The sequence below is a fragment of the Mobula birostris genome, chromosome 5, assembly GCF_030028105.1.
Source record: "Mobula birostris isolate sMobBir1 chromosome 5, sMobBir1.hap1, whole genome shotgun sequence".
NCBI classification, from domain to species: Eukaryota; Metazoa; Chordata; class Chondrichthyes; order Myliobatiformes; family Myliobatidae; genus Mobula; species Mobula birostris.
The window spans coordinates 95,761,040-95,783,593 of NC_092374.1; the positions used below are offsets into that span (position 1 = coordinate 95,761,040).

Consider the following 22,554-nt stretch of genomic DNA (forward strand, 5'->3'; position numbering starts at 1 on the left):
TATGTGCCAGGGGCACCCCACAAGTGTTGCCATGCTTCTGACACCAACATAGCATGCCCACAACCAACTAACCCATACAGGCCATTCAGCCCCAAAAATCTGTTCTATCACCCCATCCGCACCCAACCGATATCTTTACTTTCTTAGAAGGTTGAGGGGGGTAGCTCATCACCAAACTCTAACAAACTTCTACAGATGTCCTGTTGAAAGTGTCCTGACTGGTTGCTTCATGGTCTGGTACAACAATTGGAAATGCACAGGAACTTTATCTATCACGTGTACATCGCAACATACAAAGAAACTGGAGAGAGCAGTGGACTCTGCCCAATGCATCTCCGGTACAGCCGTTCCCAGCATCGGTCGTATCAACAGGAGGCACAGACACATGAAGGTCATTTCCAAAGGTCCCCCACTCCAGCCAGGCCACACCATCTTTCCCCGCTCCCATCGTGCAGGAGGTACAGAAACCTGAAGTCCCACACGTCCAGGTTCAGTTACAGTACTTCCCTTCAACCACTCACTTTTGAACCAACCACCTACTGAAAGTTACCCACCTCCCCAGCAGCCACGTTGGGGAGGGGACCAGACACACCCCGTTCCTTCCCCATTCCTGATCACACCACTAGAGAGCCAGGCTCTGATTTTGGGCAACTTCCTGCCCCTCCCTTGTCTGGACTCCCCACTCTCTCCACCCTATTCCCACCAGAGGAAACTGGTTCTCTCCAGCTGCACAGCAGACGGAGATTCTCCGATCTCTGGAAAGGAAGGAAGGAAGGAGGAAGCCACGTCTGGGATCAGGGAGAGCGCCAACGTCGTGTCACAGGACCTGTGGAGGAAGGAGTGGAGAGCAGCAGCAGCCAGGCAGTCTGCAGCACGGGTCGGGTCGCGGTGGGGGGTGGGGGTTGGGGGGGAGCTTGCAGAAGGCAGGCTGAAGTGTGTTTCTCTTCCACAAGGCTCCGGTGCCAGCGACCCCACAGCGCGAGAAGCCAACAGGCAGGAAACCGAGAGGAGTGGAGGGAAGAGGCTGAGTACAGAGACCAGGACGGGTCACTGGATGGTTAAAAAAGACAGGCGGGATTGGCAAGCCAAGGCAAATGCTGCTTGGAATAAAGCTGCCAGAAGCAGTTGAGGCAAGGCTTGGCTTGGCACACAGAGGGGTGGGGATGAGGGATATGAGCTAAGCTCAGGAAATGGGGACGAGCTGCATGTAGTAACTCTGGCTCTGGGCCAAAGGGCCACTATCCACTCGGTATTGATCTATGACTCGTTCAGCAGGAAGGTTCTTGGACGGATTGTTGGATTGAAACATCGTGGAACCAGAACACATTTTGCTGGAACAGTGCACACACCAACCGAGAGCCACCCACAGTTCTGGTCACTGTGCCACGGGGCGGTGTGAATGGGCGCAGACAGGAATCAGGAAAAGGATTTGGTTTCCAAAACTGAGATAAAGTGAGGACCTTCTGTTTTCCTTGCCTGCCATCCAGAGAGAAATAGATTGAGTAAAAAGGAAAGGAGAACACAGAATAGAGTGCAACAGTCACAGAGAAAGTGCAGTGCAGGCAGGCAAATACTCCAGTGCGAACACAACACCCGGCCTGGGCTTCATAACTGAGGAACAAATCGACAAGACGTTACTCCCTGAAGCGCTATATTGTGGGATCTTTCTGCGTACGCCCACCCCACACACACTTCACAACACTGACTGCAAGGCCTGCGGTTAGGGGAGAGACCCCAGGCCACGAGAGGCTCTCACCTGTTCACACTGTCGGTTCCAGTTGCCCCTCAGGGGTTCACGGTGACATCAGCGGGTCCCAGCGGCACCTGGGGGGGGGGGGAGAGCAGAGGGTTAGAGGAGTTTGTCCTCACCCCAGAAACAAGGTGGTAGGTGCTGGCGGTCTCCCAGGTGGGGCCACCAAACCAAAAAACCACCCTGGAAACTGCTCAATGTTCACCCCTCAGTGAACAATAGACCAAACCAAATCCTCTCCATCTTCACAAACCCTGCCAGTGCCTACACCGACTCTGTAACCACACACTTCCCATCTCCGCGACCCCTCCCCACCTTTGTGACCCCCTCCGGTCCTAACACCCCTCCCTGTCTCTGTAAACCCCTCATTCTCCTGACACCCCTTCCATCACTATAACCCCTCCAGTCCAAACAACTCTGTCTCTAACCCTCTCCCCCAGCCCCTACATTCCTCTGTCTCTTAACCTCCTCCCCGCCACTCCCCTACAGCCATTCCCTCAGTCTCTGTAACCACTCCCCCCAACTCTACACACCTCCCTGTTTCTGCTCCCCCTCCAGTCCCCAAGCCCCTCAGAATCTGTATTCCCATCTGGTTCCTACACCCCTCCCCAATTCTGTTACATCCTCTGGTAACTACACCCCTCCCCATCTCCAAAACTTCCTCCGGCCACTACACCCCTCCGCGTCTCTGTAACCCCCTCCATCCCCTACACCCCTCATCAATGTCACCCCTCCATCCCCTACACCCCTCCATCTCTGTAACCCCCTCCATCCCCTACACCCCTCCCTGTCTCCCCTCCATCCCCTACACCCCTCTGCGTCTCTGTAACCCCCTCCATTCCCTACACCCTTCTTGTCAATGTCACCCCTCCATCCCCTACACCCCTCCCTGTCTCTGTCAAGGAAGGTGAAATCAGCCAGGATTCGTGATGCTGATGCCTGGATAAAACTGGAAAACCAGTCAGGAAACCTGTCCCCAATTCCTGGTCAGGAAATTTACAAAGCAGCCAGGATTCCTGATATTGTGTTGGCTAGTTGGAGGGATTTAGGTGAATTACATCCTCGGACTGGTTCTAGCTCAGCATCTACAGTCAAACATCATAATAATGTGAGATTTTGTCCACAAACTCTAAATGTTACGGAACCTTCACTCCAGCCAGTGTTTCCAGCCCACTGTACGAAACACACCAACATGAAGTTATGGAGGTCTGAGATCAGAGGGAGCTCTAACCTCGGGGATGCCACGGGACAGCTTTATTATCACTGACATACGTCATGAAATTTGCTGTTTTCAAATGGCAGTACAGTGCAATACATTTAAAATTACTATAAATTACAGTAAGAAATACGTATTAAAATTAAGTAGTGCAGAGAGAGAGCAAAAATATTGAGGTAGTATTAATCAGCAACCAAATCTTCCTATCATACAATGCTTCTCCTGCCCCAGGAGTGTCTGATGGGACGGTGTGGAGGAAGTTTCTCTCTGTCTGATCCCAGGGTGTGTGACGGGACGGTGTGGAAGGAGCTTCTCTCTGTCTGATCCCAAGGTGTGTGACGGGACAATATAGAGGGAGCTTCACTCTCTGTCTGATCCCAGGAGTGTCTGATGGGATGGTGTGGAGGGAGCTTCACTCTCTGTCTGATCCCAGGGTGTGTGACGGGACAATATAGAGGGAGCTTCACTCTCTGATCCCAGGGTGTGTGATGGGACTGTGTGGAGGGAGCTCCTCTCTGTCAGATCCCGGGGTGTGTGACGGGACAACACAGGGGGAGCTTCACTCTCTGTCTGATCCCAGGGTGTGCGACGGGATGGTGTGGAGGGAGCTCCTCTCTGTCTGATCCCGAGGTGTGTGACGGGACAATATAGAAGGAGCTTCACTGTGTGATGGGATGATGTGGAAGGAACTTAATTCTGACCCCAGGAGTGAGTGATGTACGGTGTGGTAGGAACATGAACTTTACGCCTGCTGCCTCTGCTCTGTGAGATCTCCCCTGGACCTGTAATCCATAGCTCTGAAGAACTGACTAAACCCGAGATGGGAGAAGGGAATTTTGTGCCCTGGGCATTACCAAGGCAGATGTGGCTCCCTGAAAGGACAGCTTGCCAGCAAGGACTCTGCCCTGTGGTTCACTCAGTCCCACCGCTTGCCTATCCACAACCAGTCTCACCCCCTCCGTCCGCCTCCCACCCTCTGACTCACCCCCTCGGGCCAGAGACCCACTCTCGGCTGCTGAGAGGCAAAGGCGAGCTCCCTGGCCAGACTGAAGATCCGAGGGTTTCCATACAGCGACAGCGAACAAGCCCGGGGCAGAGCATTGACCGAGGGCTCCGAACTTCCAGCAAATCCACACTGGCGAATCCCAGGATCCAGCCAGGAAGTGATCCTTAAAGGAGCTCGGAAAACCAATGCAGTCATATCCTGCTTCCTCTCCTGACACAGGTGCCGATAAGGAACACCGGCGGGGGGTGGGGGGGGGGGGTGGTTCAGTGGGAAATATTTTTAGCTTTCAGGAAAAGAAATTCGCTCACCAAGTGTGCCTGCAATCAAAACAGAATCAAACTTGGGAGATTTTTTTTTTAAGAACTAAATCTGGAAAATCCATAAAAGTTTCCGGCAAAGAAAGAAGTTCTTCAGCCACAGCCGAGTCTTCTCAGTCACTCTCTGCATTCCCGCCCCCCCGCCACTCCCTGGTACCCCCGAAAAAGATTTCAGTGTGACGGACGTGCATGATCTCAGCAATGGGGTCAGGTTGAGGCTGGGGTGTGCAGTCGCACACATTTAAATAGCAGGCTAAGGAAATTCAGCATGTCCCCACCGACTTGTACCTATCTTTTATCCATACACCTGGTCTGGTATGGCAACCGCGCTGACAGGGACCACAAGAAATTGCAGAGTCGTGGACACAGCTCAGCATATCAGAAACAGAGCCCGAAGCAGGCCACAGCCTGAGCCACAGTTCAGTGCAGAGCCCTTAGAAACAGAGCCCAGGGCAGCACAGCAGCATAGTAGCTAGTGACCCAGGTACAATTCCCGCCACTGTCTGTCAGGAGTTCATGCGTTCTCCCCGTGGGTTTCCTCCGGGTGCTCTGGTTTCCTCCCACAGTTCAAAGACGAAGGTTAGTAAGTCAATTGGTCACACGGGTGTAACCGAGTGGTGGGGGCTCGTTGGGCCTGTTACCGTGCTCTAAATAAAACAAACAATACGCAGGACAAGCTTTTCACTGCACCTCAGCACATGACACTAATAAACTAATTCCAATAAACGTTACAACTGAACCAGCTCGTTGGCACTCTCACCATCCTCTGAGTGAAAAGGTTCCACTTAAATATTTCACCTTTAACCCATGACCTCCAGTTCTATTCTGAAGAGGTGGGGTGGGGTGGGAAGCCTCATTCTCCTACGCTCCAGGGAGTAACGTCCTAACCCAGTCAAGCCCTCAAGTCCCGGGCAACATCCTTGTAAATTTCCTCTGCACTCTTTCAAGCTTAATATCTTTCCTGTAGGTAGGTGACCAAATTCAGGCTCACCAATGTCTTTTCCACCTTCAACATAGCATCTCAACTCCTGTACAAATGTTATCAATATATGTATCATTTATCTCTTTACACTTTACTCTGCATGCTGGTTTTGTTCTACGTCAGTGCACAGTGCACTGGTTGATCTGTACGAACAGCATGCAGGACAAGCTTTTCACTCCGTCTCCAAACCCCAGCCCCAGGCTGCTCAGTTGAGCGGGGGCGGGGGGGGGGTTGGCAGCTGCTGTCTATTCCCCGGAAGGCAGCCTGCTTTGTTTTTTCCCCCCTGCACCGACCGGTGTCTCAGACCCTTCCTGCTATTGTGGGCCAGCACAGGATGCAGTGACGTCACCTCCCCTCCATTCAACGCAGCTGCTCGGGACCCCCGCCGCAGCAGCAAGGCACGCTGCGCACGGCCTCCACCTCCCACGGGCAGCTCCCATCCTGTGCAGACCTTCCGGCCCAGCTGGGAAGAGCAGCTACTCTCCCCTGAAAGCTGCTGGTTAAACTGAAGCCAGTTTCCTCCAGGAAGAAGGGGCAAACATCAAACCCCCTTCCAATCATTACATCATGGCCAGATCACAAACACAGTGTCACCTGCAGAAACACTCTGCCCCTGACAACACTGGAAATTCAAGGACAACCTCCCACAACAAAAAAAAGCTTTTGTGAGAGTTCTGAGCACTTTCCAGGATTTTAGCACCACTGAGTTTACTGCCCAGCCCTCCCTGCCCCTGATCCGCAACTTGCCAGGAATATCCCAGGTAATAATTACTACCGTCTCAGAACAGGACACTATGGAACATCTCCTGCATGACCATGAACTTGTCTCCCATTGTGAAAAGCATTAGAATCAGGTTTAATAAGGGTAAGAGGAGGGAACACACCTGTCCTCATAAGATCTGAAATGGAGAAAGTCAGCAATTTCATGCTCCTGGGTGTCAATTCTCTGAAGGGCTAACCTGGACCCAGCACTTCAATGCAGCTATAAAGAAGGCAAGACAGCAGCCATATATCATGAGGAGTTGGAGGAGATTTGGTTTGTCACCTAAAACACTCGCAAATTTCTACAGATGTACAGTGGAGAGTATTGTAGCCAGCTGTCATTGTCTGGTATGGGGGAGGGAGAGAGGGCGGTGCTGCACAGGATCAAAATAAGCTGCAGAGAATAGTAAACTTAGTCAGCCCCATCATGGGCGCTAGCCTCCATAGTAACCAGGACATGTCAGGGAGCGATGCCTCAGAAAGGTGCATCCATCATTAAGGACCCCACTGCCCAGGACATGCCCTCTTCTCATTGCAATCATCAGGAGGGAGGTAGAGGAGCCTGAAGGCACACACTGTGATTCAGGAACAGCTCCTTCCCCTCTACCATCAGATTTCTGAATGGACATTGAACCCATGAACACTACCTCACTACTCTTTTATTTCTGTAATTTTGCACTACTTACTTATTTTAAATATATTTACCGTAATTCAGGTTTTAAAACGTGGAAAGGTGATTTGCAGACATGCTATGTTGGAGCCAGCCACATGGCAATACTTGGAAGGGGCCCTCACCACGTTGGTCACTGACACAACGCATGTTCCGATGGCCGTTGGACGAGCAAAGCTCATCTATCAAAACGGGGTTAAAAGGGAAGCACAGAGGGTAGGGACCGGGGTTCAATCCCCATCTCCGGGCACTGTCCATGTGGAGCCTGCGTGCTCTTCACCGTTCCCCCTGGCTGCACCGGTTTCCGCCCGCATCTCAAAGATCTCCGAGTTCACTGGCCCTCCTGTGTGGATGTCCCCAGAAGGGAAGGTGGGAGAGTGGAGTGGGTTAGTGCAGTTGATTAGCATCATAAAGGTAATATGTGTCATGGCACATTAGTTTGTACTGGCCTAACCAGTTTTCCACATTTCCGAAATACAGTAATACAACAGATCCTCGGGCAAAGACATTCCCACATCGTTCCCAAGTATTGGGAAAGGGACAACTACAGATCCTCCGCTGGGGCACAGTGTCACGTGATGGCTCGCAGGCCTGAAACGTTCACCCCATTTCTTTCCTCACTGATGCCCTCTGACCTCTTGGGTGTTTCTCACACCATCTGTTGCAGCCGATTGATCTCAGTTTGATGAAGGATCTGAGCCTGAAACATCAACTCTTTATTCCCTTCCATAGATGCTGCCTGACCAGCTGAGTCCTGCCAGCATTGTGTGTGTCTTACTCCAGCATTTGCAGAACGTTATGTTTTAAGTTCCTGGAGCCACTAACTTGAGATAAACACCTCTTGTTGAATTTCATCACCTATCAGTGAACTAAACACAAGGAGGTTACCTGAACATTGCCCTTCTTCCCCCAGAGGTAGTGGTGGGAGATCAGGAAGGTAGACCAGTGTCCCAGAACTGAAGAATCAGTTCCCGGTGTGTGGAGACCAACGGGTATTCCCTCAGGAATTCTTGGCTCTGAGCTGGAATTCCACCCCACAGGAATGAAAGGGTTAATGTATTTGGAGTGCTTAATGGCTCTGGGCCTGTACTCGCTGGAATTTGGAAGAATGGGCGGGGGAAATCTCAATGAAACCTATCTGATATCGAAAGGCCTGGATAGAGTGGACCAGAGGGAAGATCCTCAGAACAGAGGGCCATCTCTTAAGAACGGAGATGAGGAGGAACCTCTTTAGACAGAGGTGGGTGAATCTGCGGAATTCATTGCCACAGCTATACTTAAAGCAGAAGTTGATAGCAAAGGTGTCAAAGGTTATTCGAGTCCGTGGACATGCTGAGGGGAACCACCATGCTTCCAGCGCCAAGATAACATTCCCACGACGTACTAACTGTAACGTGCATGTATTCAGAATATGGGAGGAACCAAAGCACAGGGAGAAGGTACAGACAGCGGTGGGAATCGAACCCGAGTCACTGGCACGGTCAGAGTATTACACCAAGCATGACTCTATTGACCCTCACGACCCCCCCCCCCCCCATTGACAAATGCAGAGGAATTGGTGGCTTTATTTCATTAGGAGCTCGAGGAGAATTGGTATGTCAGTCGCAAATTTCTCCAGGTGTACGGTGGAGAGCATTCTAACTTGTTACATCACCAGCTGGTACGGAGGGGCCCCACGCACAAGGTCGGAAAAGGCTGCCAGTTCCATCGTGGGCACTACCCTCTGCTTCAGAAGACGGTGCCTCAAGAAGGTGGCATCCATCATGGAGTCCCCTCAGCAGCCAGGACAAACCAGCCTCTCATTGCCACCATCAGGGGGGAGGAGGTACAGGAGTCCGAAGATGCATGCTCAATGGTTCTTCCTCTCCACCACCAGACTTCTGAACGGTCCGTGAACACCACCTCACTATTATTCTGTTTGGCATTCCTTACTGTAATTTATAGTAATGTTTTTATATACTGCACTGTAGTGCTCCTGCAAAACAACAAATATCTCTGTTTCAGTGATAATAATCTGCTAAAATGGATTTAGGAGAGGATTGGTATAAAAGTGGGTGGCAGAGTGGAGATACGTCTCTACCAAAGGAGGTGTAAGACACTCCTTCCCTCCGCGAGCCTGCAGGTCACCCTTGGGCAAGTTGTGGCACCTGCTTAGCCCCCCGATCAGAGTCACATGAATCCATGGGAGCAGGTGGTGGATGGTCGTACGAGCAGCCGGTGCACATCACAAGTCCTGGTTATACACCAGGCAGACAATCTCTGAAGAGTATCAATAATGACTGGGGTCACCCGTCTTGCAAAGACACTGCCCAGAAGATAGCAATGGCAAACCACTTCTGTAGAAAAACTTGCCAAGAACAATCATAGCCATGGCAAGAGCACGATCCCTTGCATTATATAAGGCCTGTTAAGATGGGTTTAGGAGAGAACTGGGATAAAAGTGAGTGGTTAACGGTCACTGCAATGGCCTGTTTACAAGTTTCACAACAAATGCCAGTGATATTAAACCTGACTGTGATTCTATTTAAATCGAGATACAGATCGGAATAGGCCCTCCCAGACCTTTGAGTCTCACCACCCAGCAAACCCCCAATTTAATCCGAGCCTAACCACGGGACAATTTACAATGACCAATTACCTACCAACCAGTACATCCTTGGACTGTGGGAGGAAACCAGGGCACACGGAGGAAACCCACGCGGTCACGGGGAGAACTGGACCGGGGTCGCTGGTACTGTAAAGCGTTGTGTTAACCACTACAGTACCATGCCACCCCCGTTTATGTGGTGTGTCAATCTCTGGGTCTGTTAACACTTCAACAAAGGTGATACCTTGACAGCAGATCAGCAGAATCCCCAAAATAAAACAGAGATGAGAGGCTGATGACTCAACAGTCCTCAGCCCTTCGAGTTTCCACCCAACCCTTTGTTAAGGGACTGAGTCATCGGGGCTGGATTAACAGGCCAGAACAAATAAACAGGATACGGAGAAACACAAGGTTTGTGCCTGCACTGAGCCTAGGATAACAGAACTCCAGAGGGAACGAGTGAAGTTTCAGCAGTTCTCTGGGAGATTAACTCAGATCCAGGGAACAACTCTGCAGAATTCAGCACTCCCCCCCCGCCCAACCCTCATAATCAGCCATCTATAAATTCACCCATCAAGACAATTGCTGTTGGCAGAATCTCAGGTGGTAACGTGGAGACCTACAGGAGTGAAATAGTGTTGTCATAACAATGGCCTTGCCCTCGACATCAGCAAGACCAAGGAATTGATTGTGGACTTCAGGAAGGGGAGATCGAGGGAACACACACCAGTCCTCGAGGGATCAGCGGTAGAAGGCTGAGTAGTTTCAAGTCCTTATGTGTCAACATCTCTGAAGATCTATCCTGGGCCCAACACAATGGCGGCACAACAGGGGCTATACTTCTTTACCAGCTTCAGGAGACAGGCTATGTCACTCTAGAGAATTTCTACAGGTGTACCCTGGAGAGCATACCAACTGGTTTCATCACCGCACAGGATCGGAAAAAGCTGGAGAGGGTTGTAAACTTAGCCAGCTCCATCATGGGCACTAGCCTCCCAACTATTAAGTGCATTTTCAGAAGGCAGCATCCGTCACTAAGGATCTGTACCATCCAGGACATGCCATCAGAAGAGGTATTGGAGCTTGAAGACACAAACTTAAGGTTTTAAGAACAGCTTCTTCCACTCCGCCTTCAGATTTCTGAATGGAAAATGAACCTATGAACTCACTAATTGTTCTCCCTTTTTGCACTTAGTTATACGTCATTAGGGAAGTGGGTGTAAATACATCTCCACTGAAGGAGATGTAAGATGCTCCTTCCCTCCGCTAGCCTGCAGGTCACCCTTGGGCAAGGTGTAGCACCTGCTTAGTCCCCCAGCCAGGGTCGGGTGAAGCCATGGGAACAGGGGGTGGATGGTTCTATTGGCAGCTGGTGCATATCACTAGTCTTGGTTATGTGACCACTGACACCAGGCAGACAATCTCTGAAGAGTATTGATAATGGCTGGGGTCACCTGTCTTGGAAAGACACTGCCCAGAAGGTGGCAATGACAAACCAGTTCTGTGGCAAAATTTGCCAAGATCAATCATGAAAGAGGATGATCACCTACGCCATACATCACGGCACGCAACAATCCAGTTATTTGGCACAAGTATCCATGATCCAAGTGGTTGAATCAGCACTGAACGGTTGAATTTCTACATCCGAGACTGGGAGGAAGAACTACACTAATGTAACAGAGTCACAGGTCCAGCAACCCGGGTTTATCTCCTGCTGCTGTCAGTAACGAGTTTGCACGTTCTCGCCGTGACCAAGAGCTCTGGTTTCCTGCCACAGTCCGAAAGGACGGGGCTAGGGCTAACAAGTTGTGGGCAGGGTTATGTTTGTGCATAGGCGTCTTTGGGGAGGGAGCTTGCAATTGCTAGGGGCAGAGTGGGGGATTTCTAAGGACGGTGGACCCCACCCCACGATAATTGAGCATGTTGGAGATGATAGTAACAGTATTCTAATTTAAAATTGTTAAATTTTATAATCCCTATCTCATGATTGAATACAGTTTTGTGCGTAAAAGAAAATAACTTTTTCAAGAACAACAAAGGATGCAAACTACCCAGGGACAGAGTGAAGGATGTCACGTAATCAATGCTCTTTTCTTCTCTTGGTCTGTCTTTAAATAACAAAGGAAAAGAGCTCTGAAACAAGGCCAGTGTGTCACTGTGGACGAGCTTCCTGCTGAGGGGAGAGAGCTGCAGTGTGCAGACACCACCAGCAGAGGGCACAAGCCTCAGTAATAGCATCCTCCAGACAAGAATGAACTCCTGCTCATTCCTTAGAGTCTGTGACCCCCCCCCCGCCCCCATAGAGCCACCCCACTCAGTACAATAGCAGCCTCCCTCCCACTCAGAACATCCTGGCCGGTCCACGCAGCCCTCGATTCCTCAGCCTCCCCTTTAAATCCCCAAAGTGATCCCACCCCCTCCACACTGTGGGGCGGAGAATTCCAGAGATACACCAGCCTCCGTGAGGTGGTCAGATTAGTACAGAAAGGGAACAGGCCCTTCAGCCCAACTCCTCCATGCTGATCAAGCTCGTCCCCTTCTCCCTGCATTCGGCCCCCATCCAAGTCTTTCCTATGCATGAACTTGTCCAGATACCTTTTAGATGTTATTACTGTACCTGCCTAGCCAACTTCCTCTGGCAGCTCATTCCACACACACTCACAACCCTCTGTGAAAATTTACCCCTCAGGTCTCTTAAATCTTTCCCATCTCACCTTGAATATTGCACACTTGAGTTTTTAGTTCCCCTGGAAATAAAGTACATTCACTATCTATAGCACAAGACATAGGAGCAGAATAAGGCCATTCGGCCCATTGAGTCTGCTTCACCATTGGATCATGGCTGGTTTACTTCCCCTCTCAATCCCATTCCCTACATTCCTAATGTAGGTCTCTACCAAAGGAGATGGCGGGCACTCCTTCCTTGCACTAGCCTGCAGGTCACCCTTGTGCAAGATTTACCACCTGCCTAACCTCCTCCCCACCCCCGGATCAGGGTCTATAAATACACAGCTGAGAATACCCCAACAGGTTGCACCACAGCTTGGGATGGAAATGTCTACAGAAAGTGGTGGATACGGCCCAGTCCATCACAGGCAAAGCCCTTCCCAGCACCAAGCACATTTACAAGGAACACTGGCACAAGAAAGCAGCGTCCACTATCCAGGCCATGCTCCCTTCTCACTACTACCGTTGGGCAAGAGGTACAGAAGCTTTAGGAGCCACACCACCAGGATCACCTTGCAGCCATCAGGCTCCTGCACCGTTGTGAACAACTTCACTCACCTCAACACTCGACTGATACTGAAGACTTTAATATAAAAGATTAGCCTTATTTGTCACATGTACATCAGAACTGTGAAATACATTGCTGGTGTCAAATCAAATCAGCAAGGATGGCACAGGAGAGTTCACAAGCGTCACCATGCTTCCAGTGCCAGCTTCGTATGCCCACAACATACCAATCCTATCTGTATGTCTTCTTGGAATATGGGAGGAAGCCATAGTTCCCTACAACTTAGACTCTTACGTTCTCAACGCCTCCTGTTGGCAGAAAAAGCTGCAAACTCAGCAAGCTTCATCATGGGCACTAAGCTCCCAAAAGGTGGCATCGAGCACCCCCATCACCCAACACATGCCCTCTTCTCATTACTACCATCAGATTGGAGGTACAGGAGCTTGAAGACACACACACACAATATTTTGGGAACAGCTTTTACCCCTCTGACATCCGATTTCTGAACGGACAATGAACCAACCCACGAACACTACATCACTAATGTTGCTCACTTTTTGCACACTTATTTAATTTATATTTTAATACATTTCTTTTTGTAATTAATTATTTTTGTATTCCACTGTAATGCTAACACAAAACAACAAATTTCATGACACATCAGTGATACCAAACTTGATTTTGATTTTAATTCTGATTATCTTTTGCACGTCAGTTGTCTTTGCTCACACATAAATTTTTGTAAATTCTATTATATTTCTATGTTGAATCTCAAGGTAGCAATGGTAACATGCATGTACTTTGAGTGTAAATTTGACTTTGATCTTTGCATTTCCATAGCACCTGCCAGAATCTCAAGTTGCCTGACAACCCCTGACACAAAACCAACAACGGAGATGGGTGGGAACTGCTGACAGTCGACAGCAATAAAATGATCTCACACACACACACACAATGCTGGAGGAACTCAGCAGCATCTACAGAGAAGATGAATTGATAACACTGGGCGAGGAAAGGAACATCAGCCCCAGGGCACCGGACTAATTTTCCTGCCTGTTGAAATACCGGTTTAACGTAACAGCCCTGTTTTGGCAGCACCAAGTTAGCATTCTGGGACTTTTTTTAAAAAAAAGTTAAATCCTTTCAGAATTGGAAGGGGCGGGGAAAAATCTAGCAGGAAATTAAAAAAAATTCTCTGAGCCTTTACAGCTGTGGTAAAAAGAGGTAGTGAAATCACATTTATCATATTGGAGAAAAGGGAAATAGAAGAGATTGTGAACAGATATAGTGAATCTGTTTCAGCAGAAGTTATGACTGATCTACAAACAGTAAGAATTACAGTCCCCAATAGTGGGAGATTCTAGGAGCAGCGGGCACTGTCTCAGCATACAAGGACGTCCCTGTAGAATGGAGATGAGGAATTTCTTTAGCCAGAGGGTGGTGAAGCTGTAGAATTCATTGCCACGGACGGCTGTAGAGGACTAACATATAACATCAACAGCAGATGTTGATAAGGTTCTTGATTGGTAAGGGCGTCAAATAGGTTATGGGGATAATAGGGTAGACAGTGACAATAAATCAGTCATGATGGAATGGTGCAGCAGATTCAAGGGGCTGAATGGCCTCACTTTGCACCGATGTCTTATGGTCTTAGTGGCCCATAGAGGGTGTGTGCCCCTGCACGAGAGAAATCCCACATTCCCTGCTACAGATTAGGACAGGGACGTTCTTGCAGATTTTCCAGAAGGAGCATGGCAGGGTTCACAGAGTCGCTGCCCCGCAGATTCAGAGGTCCCAGTTCAATCCCCACTTGTGGCACTGTCAGGGTACAATCCGCACCCTGTGAGGCTTCAGTTCCAAAGACATTGGAATCAGAAGGGTAACTGACTGTTAGTTGCCTCTGGTGTAGGCAGAGAGGGGCAGACCCTGGGGGACAGTTGCTGGGAATGCAGAGAGAGGAGCTGAGAGTCTTTTTCAGTATGCCCAATCTTGGTGTCAGTTCCTTTTTCTTCTCTCACTGAGACTAGAGTTGACAAGTCAAACCAGAGCCATGATAAAGGTTCTTGGCCTGAAATATCAACTGTTCATTCCCCTCCACAGATGCCGAGTTCCTCCAGCGTTTTCAAGGTGCTGCTCCAGGCCTAATTTAGAGTATTGTGTGTGGTTCGGGTTACCTGCCTACAGGAAAGATAAGCTCAAGAGAGTGCAGGGAAATTTTACAAGGATGTTGCAGGACTTGAGGACCGAAGTTATAGGGAAAGGTTAAATAAGTTAAGACTTTATTCCTTGGAGTGTAGGAGACAGAGGAGATTTGATAGAGGTTAGGATACAAAATTATGAGGGGTATAGATAGGGTAAATGCAAGCAGGCTTGTCCACTGAGGTTTGTTAAGACTAGAATCAGAGGTCATGGGTTAAGGGTGGAAGGTGAAATGTTCAAGGGAAACATGACGGGGAACTTCTTCACTGAGGGAGCGGTGCGAATTGGAACAAGATGCCAGCTGGGTTCCATTGTAACATTTAAGAGGATTTTGGATAAGTACATGTGTGGGTCTGCGAATCAACATTTCAGAAATAGAATCATCTCCGAGCAACGCACACAAAATTCCGGAGGAACTCAGCAGGTCAGGCAACCTCTACGGAGGGGAATAAACAGATGGGGCTTTGGGCTGAGACCCTTCAACAGGTCTCATTATAACATCACTGGTGGCATTGGAGAGGGGACTGATAGGGGCATACAGTACTGAAGACATAGATGGCCTGAAAGTACAGTCTTGTTTACCCAAGGGAGATGCTACAAACCAAGGCACAGGTTAAGATCAGAGATGGGAGTTACAAAAGGGGACGTCAGGGACAGCTTCGTCACACAAGGGGTTGTTGATACTTGGTACGAGTTGCCAGAGGTAGTGGTTGAGGCGAGCACAGTCAAGAGCCATGCAGATTAGTACGTAAGCAGGAGCAGCTTTAGAGAGCCACGGGCTGATATACGATGAACGGGAGGGCGGAGAGGGGCTTGTTCTGACCGTGGTGGGATTGCTAAACTGGTGGCAGACGTGTGGGGACACTCGCGGGCTGCCCTCGGCACATCCTTGGGGTGTAGTTGTTCATGCAAACGATGCATTTCACTGTATGTGAGAGAAATAATTCAGAATGTAAAATAGGACTGGCTCTGTAGGTTAGCATGGGCTCGATGGGCTGAAGGGCCTGTTTGCACACTGTGTGACTATGGCTGGAGCTCTCAGGCTGGTGTCAGAAGTGTTTCCCAACTGGCTGCAGGAGCCTTGGACGTGTGCTGGAGATGGTTCAAGCCACTGGATGGAAAACAGGCACCGACCTCACACCGACGCTCCTGGAGGCAGCCAGCCGGTTTCGAGCCGTCATACTGACGACAATTCCGCCATGGCAGTCCCAAGCCAGGCTGCAAAAGGAGGGGGGAGGGTTGGACATGGGGGGGCTAGCACCCCCCCCCCCCGCCCCCAGAAGCTCCAAAGACCTCACTCCTGGGAGAGGAACGAACTTCAAAGATGGTCAAAGACTCTTCCAGGACACAGAATTCTAGCAGACTGCCGTCTGCGGCCTGTGCCCCAGTAGAGGCATAGACAGGCCCGAATAATCCTGACCCCACTTGTGGTTTCGATTTCCTAAGAGCGCGAGGAGAGAGAGAGAAAATGCCTGTTCAGAAAGCAACTGCTTTCTCTCTCTCTCTAGCTATCATAGAGGGTTCCTCAGTACAGTAGCCTGACCTCCTCAGGTTCTTCAGTACCCGGAGACTGTACAGTACAGAACATGCCCCTCCCCCAGCTGCGTGTGGCAATGAACGCTACACAGAGAATGTTTCCTTAAAGAATTTGCGACCACAAAGTAGGTCACATTTCAAAGCTACAGAGTATCTGCTTCAGAGAGATATTCTGAGAGGAGCCAATTATAACATTATTCCCCAGCGCCTGCAATCATCACTGTTCCAATGCCAGACTCAGCCCTCGTGCTTTCCAGTAATACTGCCCCGGCTGGGTTAGAATGAGTCAGACAGATGCTTAACTCTCTCTCCCTGTCAGCTACGTCACACACTTCAAGAGAGGACGATTCTGGTAAACACAGGATCGTTTCCTAAAACTTGGTCGGAGTCACAGAGTGCACGAGTCAGAGCAGGAGAGAAAGCAGCTCCGATTCCAGCCAACGGCCCGAGGTTGTGGCAGAAACAGTCTGGTCGTGAGCACTCCACACACACACACTTTGTGACATAATGAGGTAACCCATGCCAACACGCCCAATGCAATACAGTGCAGACATTTACATCTCCACTATCGTCGGAGGACATCTCCAAGCAGGCGGTGCCTCGAGAAGGTGTCTCCATCATAAGCAGCAGAATGCGACCATTCAGCCCATCGAGTCTGCTCCGCCATTCCATCAAGGCTGATTTATGATCCCTTCAACCCCACTCTCCTGCCTTCTCCCCATAACCTTTGACGACCAGACTAATCAAGAACAGATCAGCCTGCACTTTAAATATACTAAATGACTGTTTCCTCCACAATGAATTCCACAGATTTTCCTCCCCTCATTACTGTCTTCAGGGAGGAGGTACAGTTTCTTCACCTCCCCATCAGATTTCTGAACACTGCTTCTTATTATTCCTTTTTGCTTCACCTTTATTTTTGTGACCTAGTGATTTCTTTTTAATCTCCTGCTGCCACAAGACAACAAATTTCACAGTACAATTAGACACTTGTTTATTTAGCAATACAATGTGGAGTAAGCCTTCCCAGCTCCTCCAGCCAGACTGCCCCAGCAACCCCAGTTAACCCTAACCCAATAACGTTACAATTTACAATGACCAATAAACGTGTTTGGACTGTGGGAAGGAAAATCAGAGCACCCACACATTCCACAGGGAGATTCCTTACAGAACAGCGTCAGAATGTAACTCCGCGCTCGGGAGCTGCAAGCGAGTCACGCTAACGGTGGAGCCCTGTGCCAATGATAATGGGCTTGAATCTGACTTTGCAAGGCACTGGCCCCTCCTGGAATTCTAGGCCCTGGAGCTTTGAACAACAAGATGGAAAGTTTGACAGGACAGTGGCAAATGGATTTTAATCCCAACAACTGTGCGGTGAAGCATTTTGGGAACGCAGACAAGGAGACACAACACATACTCCTTTTCCTCCAGGGAGGGGGCACCAAATGCAAAAAGGGCACAGATTTAAGATCCAAGGCAGGAGATTTTAAGAGAGATGTCAGGGACAGCTTCTTCCCATATTTGGAGCGAGCTGCCAGAGATGGTGTTTGGGGTTGGGTATATTTAGTATTTAAAAACCACCTACATCAGCACATGGAGAGAGGACTGGGGGCCAAATGCAGGCAGACGGGACAGCACTAAGTTGGGCTGAAGGGCCTGTGACTTTATGACTATCTGCCCATGCTGCACACCACACGGATGGGCATTCTGAAGCATCACTCCCACCCACCAGCTAGACCACAGAGAGGAGGCTTGATCGAGCCATACAAGATTATGAGGGCTATAGGCAGGGTGAATAAGCAGGCTTTTTCCACTGAGGTTGGGTGGGAGTACAACTTGAGGTCATGGGTGAAAGGCCAAAAGTTGAAGGGGAACATGAGGGGGAGCTTCTTCACTCAGAGGGTGAAACAAGCTGCCAGCACAAGTGGTGCATGCTAATTCGATTTCAATGTTTAAGAGAAGTGTGGATAGGCACATGGATGGTAGGGATATGGGGCTACGGTCCCGGTCTGGGTTAATGGCAGTTTAAATGGTTCAGCATGGAATAGATGGGCCGAAGGACCTGTTTCTGTGCTGTACTTCTCTACGACTTGAACACACAGGGTGCAAGACCTTCAGTGAATTACTCCCTTAGCAACAGCTGCCAGTTCCTGGCAGGCTGAGGAAGGGCTGACTCAGGGACAGACCCTCCCTGGGGTGGGGTCGGGGGAGGTGATACGCAGGGGCCCTCACACCCCACAGGAAAAAAACGGTGTGCAGAGAATTCCTAATTCCCCCTGCTGCCCTGCCAAGAACAGGAACAATGACTGGTGATCATACTCGAAGCGCCGGAAAGAACACGGGGTTGAAATTAGCAGCGAGGAACCAAAACTGTGAAACTTTCCCCTGTGTTGGAGAAACTAGTTTTGGTTTAAATCGAGAGAGAAAAAAAAACAACAAAAAAAGAGTTTTGAACATTCTGAGTCATTCCAGAAGCTCTGGTTTTCATTTGTATCTGGGCAGCAATCGCAACAGGTTTCTCCCGTGGCAGGCCAGGCTGGGGAAGGAATTTGTAAACCCTGTTTGTACGAGGGCAGGGTGGGGGTTTAAAACACTAGGGCACAACTCTACCACAACACACTGACAGTACAGACTTGTAGCAATGCCCCAGTACGGCCCCATGTGAGCCAGCATATCTCTGCACAAAGACACAGTCCTCCCCCACCCCAGAGAATACAAACACTGCAGGATTCATACAGAACGGCGTCAGAATAAAAGAAAGTGTCTCAAGACCCGAACACACTCCCAACGGGTCCGAGCCCCCTCACTCAGCCCCAGCAGACCCATCAAAACACGGCATTATCTCTCCACCCTCAATCCCAACACTTGTCCCCTTCAATCCGGGTTTACAGAACTAATGATGTCCCAGGGACTCCCCAAACACCCGGACCCTGGGACGCTGACTAACCCCCGTCCGGAGCCACAGCCGCCCAACCGGGGCAGCTGGAGACCCGGACACCACGTTGCGGGCCAAGGATAACCCCGGCTCGGCATAAGGTCGCGGAGGGTCAGTCTACACCCCCATACTCTCCCTGGATCCCATCCCCGGGCCGGTCCTCCATAGGAACATCTCCCCAGCCCCCACCCTGGGCCTGTCCTGCCGTCTCCTGTACAGGGGACGTCTCCACATCCGCCGCGGGCTGCTATCCTCCCGGCTCTCCCAAGGATCCAGCCTATCCTCCTGGGCCTGCCCTCGCCGTATCCCGAGGCCCCGGCCTGTCCCTATCGCGGCCGCGATCCCCTCTCCCCGGGTTGTCCACCCGGCCCCTCGGGGCCGCTGACCCCCCCCCACCACCACCGCCCGCCTTGTCCTGGTGCCCCGATCCCCGCTTCCCCTTCTCCCGGATCCGTTCCCCAACACCGTCTCCCTGGCTCGGCTCCGCTCCCCTTCTCCCAGCTGCGTGCCGCGGCCCCGGCTCCCCGCTCCCCGCTCCCCGCTCCCTCGGCCCGCCGGCCGCCGTGCTCTCTCCCTCCCTCCCCCGGCCGCCGCCCCCCGAGCCGTCACCTGAGCCTTTCCAAGAAGCTGCGCGCGGCGACACTTCGTAGAAAATCTTTTCTCGGAAGCCGCTCGCGGCGTTTCTGAGAATGGAAGGCCGACTTTGCCACCGGCCGGATCCTAGTAGGGGAGGAAGTCCACGCTTCCCCATCGCCGATCCTCACTTTCTCCAACCACAGCCGTATACTATAAATTATACCCCTTGTAACTTTAATAATAAACCCCTTCATAGTTTTTATGCCTGCTGTTTTCTCCTTTATATGCCCTTTTGTTTAATTTTTCTTTTCATTGACTCCCCCTGCTCTCACTGGCAATTTGGTAGACTCCGGCCTCGCGGGGTCACGTGTACCGTCCCGGCGACGTCAACAATCCGCCGATTCTCAGAATTTCTTCGAGGTCGATTTTGTGGTTCAGGCTCGAGTGGGGGGGCGTGGCAAGGGGGCGGCTCCAAATCCGGATTGGTACACACAACTTTTGGGATCCTGAGTCGATTTTACCAGGAAAGAGCTGGCATGGGGCTGCAGTTATTACATAAGCAAGAGAGGCTGGTGTAAACCGTGCACATAATTTGCAGGGCAAATGATATTCAAAAACTGCGTGCATTCGCAACCATTGCAAATTGTCCCAAACCACTTTGCAATCAGGGAAATAACGTGCAAAGTAGCCAGTTTATCCACAGCAAGTTGTCACAAGCGACGATACAGGAAATGACTGAATTATCTGTGAGCTGTGGCCGATTCAGGAACAGCTTCTTCCCCTCTACCATCAGATATCTGAACAGTCTCGAAACAGGTTCATCATCACTGACCTCTGACGTGAACGTTGTTGTTTGGGGTAGCAACACAGTGCCAGACACAAAAAAAACTTAATATAAATTGCAAAAGGAAATATATATAAAATCAATGCAAAAAGAGAACAAGATTGTGAGCAACATACATAAAAAATGCTGGTGAACGCAGCAGGCCAGGCAGCAACTATTCTGTAGGAAGAGGTAGTGTTTGGAAATCGGAGGGGAATTAACAAATGCTGAGTGTGGGTGTTCAGGCCCTGTACTCCACTCCCCCCCCCCATGGTAATAATGTGAAGAGGGCATGTCCTGTATGGTGAGGGTCTATCAGTGCCTGCTTGAGGCATCCTCCCTGAAGGTGTCCCCGATGCTGGGGGGAGGGCTAGTGCCCACGGTGGGGCTGTCTAGTCTGCGGCTGATCCCGATCCCGTGCAGCGACCCAGCCCGCCCATACGAGACGGCGAGACCGCTCTCCGCCGTACACTTGTAGGAATCTGCGAGCGGCTCTGGCGACGTGCCAAATCTCTGCGAGCTCCAGCACACCGAGCATTTGAGAAACTCATCCCGTCAGGCAGCATTCGTGCGAGAAAATGGACAGCCAAGGTTTGGGGCCGCGACCCTTCACCGGCGCTGAACGATACTGATGAGCACAATGGCAATCACGCTCTGGGGCTTGACTCCAGCTGCTGTCCTCAAGCAGATTGTTTGTTTATTTATTGAGACACAGTTCAGACCAGGTCCGCCCGGCCCTTCGAGCTGCACCGCCCAGCCATCCCCAGTTTAATCCGAGCCTAATTTACAACGACCCATTACCTACCAACCGGTAGGTCTTTGCAGTGTGGGAGGACACCGGAGCACCCGGAGGAAACCCATGCGGTCACGGGGAGAATGTACAAACTCCTCGCAGGCAGCAGCTGGCATTGAATTTGTGCTGTAAAGTGCCACTGCACTACCGTGCCCGCGTGGCTTTCCTCCGATTGCCTCCCGCATTCCAAAGATGCCCGGGTCAGGGATAGAGCAGCCGCGTTGGCGCCGGAAACATGGCCACACACACACACACACCCTCAGACCGTTATGGTCGTTGACACAAAGTGCATATTTCACTGTACGTTTCCATGCACATGTGACATTTAAAGCTGATCTATTGTCTCCCTGCACTCCACCTTCTCTGCAGCCATCACATTTTATTCTGCACACTGCTGCTGTTGTGTGTTCTACCTCAATTCAAATAAAGCCGATCTGATCATAAACGCCGGGAGTAGGTGGCCAGTGTAAAGAACTGAGGAGAAGGGGGTTGAGTAAGGGCTGGCAGGCGATGGGTGTTTCCAGGAGAGGAGGGGTGATATGTGTGAAGGAAGAGTGGGAATAGCAAAAAGGCTGGGAAGCTGACACTTCCCTGCAACACTGTTGGAATCTCTCACAATCTCCTTACAAGCTTCATGTCTGCAAGTTCACTGACGATTTCTGATGAACTGATGCTGAGGCTGTGTCCTGCTCCAGGCTTCCTGTCGTGAGTTTTGTGACAATTTGTCTTGCTGTGTGATGAACTGAGGCTGTGGCCCTGCTCTGGGCTTCGTGTCCGAGTGCTCTGTGATGTTTTACTCCACTGTGTGATGAACTGAAGCTGTGCCCTGCTCCGGACTTCGTGTCCGAGTGCTCTGTGATGTTTTACTCCACTGTGTGATGAACTGAGGCTGTGGGCTGCTCCAGGCTTCGTGTCCGTGAGCTTTGTGACAATTTGCCTTGCTGTGTGACGAACTGAGACTGTGGGCCTGTTCCGGCTGCTCCACGCTTCGTGTCTATGGACTCACTTTCGTTCTGATTGCTGTTACTTGCTTTTATTGTTTGCTCAGTTTGTGTGTGTGTTGTGCGGGGGGGGGGGGGTCCTTTCCCTGTGCATCGCGTGCTCATTAGTCCTTTTTAACTGGGTTCTTTCGGGTTTCTTGTTCTGTGGCTGCCTGTAAGGAGATGA

The 22,554-nt window shown here is 50.6% G+C and overlaps 1 protein-coding gene across 2 annotated transcripts in view; it reads right to left on the bottom strand.

Annotated features, from left to right (window-relative positions):
- LOC140197894 (B-cell CLL/lymphoma 6 member B protein-like) overlaps positions 1 to 19,904 on the bottom strand; it is a 33,028-nt gene extending 13,124 nt beyond the window's left edge. The window contains exons 1-2 of one of the 2 annotated variants that reach the window (XM_072258474.1): positions 19,805 to 19,904; positions 1,757 to 1,824 (exon numbers count right to left, since the gene is read on the bottom strand). The gene's annotated coding sequence lies outside the window, so the exon portion shown is untranslated. Of the gene's footprint in view, positions 1 to 1,756; positions 1,825 to 3,951; positions 4,125 to 19,804 lie in introns of those variants that run through there. The other variant, XM_072258473.1, reaches the window with a different exon arrangement.
- Between the last annotated feature and the right edge of the window lie 2,650 nt (positions 19,905 to 22,554).